This window comes from Elephantulus edwardii, unplaced genomic scaffold (assembly GCF_000299155.1).
Source record: "Elephantulus edwardii isolate Elephantulus edwardi_28Jun2011 unplaced genomic scaffold, EleEdw1.0 scaffold00187, whole genome shotgun sequence".
Taxonomy (NCBI): domain Eukaryota; kingdom Metazoa; phylum Chordata; class Mammalia; order Macroscelidea; family Macroscelididae; genus Elephantulus; species Elephantulus edwardii.
The window spans coordinates 6,425,054-6,427,336 of record NW_006399937.1 but is presented as its reverse complement, the minus strand read 5'-3'; positions in this window follow the sequence as shown (position 1 = coordinate 6,427,336).

Genomic DNA, 2,283 nt, shown 5'->3' with positions numbered 1-2,283 from the left:
TTGGCCAAGTGGTTGTTCTCCAGATTTCTTGGCACAACTTGGTGAGCACATCCAGGGCAACATCTGTTATCTGAAATACTTCAATTGGTATACCTTCTATTCCTGGGGCCTTATTTTTTGCTATTTCCTTCAAAGCAGCTTGAACTTCTTCCTCCATCACCATAGGCTCTTGCTCATATGTTCTTTCTTTAAATTCCTCTGTGTCTGCCAATTCCTTTCTATATAATGACTCAGTATATTCCTTCCATCTTCTTTTAATACTTCCTGGATCATTTACTATTCTGCCCAAAGCATCCTTGATTACAGCAACTCTAGGTTTGAATCTGTTCTTCAGCTCCTTGAGCTTAAGAAATTCTGAGCGAGTTCGGTCCTTTTGATTTTCTGACTCTAGTTCCTCGCACATTTCATTGCATACAGTTCTATATTTTTTAAATTTATGTATCATATTTTATGAATATATCAATTATAAGATCACCAATAAATAATGTAGAGACCATTGGGCTAAGGTGTTGAATAGAGAGATAGCTCTTTTCTCTTACATTAAGGTATGCTTGTTGTTGGTTAGCATCAAGTCAGAATCGACTCATTGTTCATCCTCTAGTGGGTTTTCAGTAAATTGTATAAGAGGAGATTGTCCATATCTTTCCTGTGAAGCAGCTGGTGAATTTAAACTGCATATCTTTAAGTTAGCAATGTAATTACTTACCAATAAGTCATCAGAGCTTCCTATCCTACTCCTAGGTTAGCATATTTTTGCAAAGGTCAGGTTGCTGGCTTGAACTTCTGTCCACATCTCTTGAGTTCCTGCCTTCTTCTGTTCCTTTTCTTAAGGATGCAGGTCGATTTCTCTTAAGGACCTGGGTGGAAGCCTGGCCTTGTATGCCACTGAATGATTTGAAGCCTGTTTTGCTTAGATTCTGAATAGATGTCCTGAGTTTGCAGTGAACATCCCATCACTTTCTTTCAACCTTGTAAAGCTAAGACTAGAGCCAATATCCTAAATTTTGGTGTTTCATTCTTTGGATTGTTAAAAACTTTTTATTGTGTTTTAGGTACAATTAATATAGAAAACTTGTTTTCCAATTAATAATCATATACATGTTTTCCTGTGACATTAGTTACAATCCCTACTAAGTGTTAGTGCTCTCCTATTTCCTCCCTGGAGTTCCCATTTTCTCTCATTTGGTTTCCCTGCCTTTTCAGCTTTGGTTTTGAGTAAATAGTGCTCATTTAATAGCACATAGTTGATTGTTCTAAGAAATCCATCCTCACAAATCTTATTGTCTATATTATAGTCTTGCCTATTATATAGTTGAGAAATGAGTTCCAGGAGTAATCTACGTTAAGGTTAGAAGGTTGTCTTAGGGATTGAACTAGAAGTCCCCTAATTCTAGGGTCCTTAACCTTCATGTTCAGTCACTATGTTTAAGTAGTGTCTATAACTGTGCCTTTATATGCACACAGCATCTACAAATACTTAGGCAGAAATATTATCAACAATACATACATGCATTTCTATATGACCTCTCTATTTTGCAAACATTCTTACTTATAGATCTACTCAATAATTACTGTTTCCTATTAAGGTTAAATGAAGAGGAATTAAAGCATTTACTGAAGAAGATCAAAGACAACAGCCTTCAAAATGAGTTATATATTTCATTGTCAAGAAACAAAAATCTTCACCACTAGACCAATAGGCAACATCATAAAAGATAAAAAATAATATCGAAGCTGTCAACAATTTAAAGTTAATTGTATCATAACACCCTTGGTATCAGCAGTTAAGAAACAAAATGTAAAAAAACCCTGTGAAATATATGTGTGGTTGTTGTTGCTGTTATGTGCATTCAAGTTGCTTGTGAATCATAGCAACCTCATGTACAACAGCTCTGAACACTCTATTCTGAGCTAACCTTATTGTGTCTGATTCACCTAACCTTATCACCCCAGTCACTGAGTCAATCCATGTCATCGAGGGTTTTCTTTTTTCACACTGTCCCTCCACCCTTGCCAGCATGATGTCCCTCTCTAACGACTGGTCCATCATTGCAACATTCCCAAAGTATGTCAGACCCAGCTTCAAGATCCTTGTCACAAAGGGGCGGCCTAGTTTCACCTTCTCCCAGCCCAACTTGTTTGTTCTCCTTGCAGTCCATGGTATATTCAATACTCTTCTCCAACACCACAGCTCAAAGTAACCAATTCTCCTTCTATCGTCCCTAGTCATTATCCAGATTTCTGATCGCTAGCAAGTAACTGTGAAGACCATGGCCTAAATCA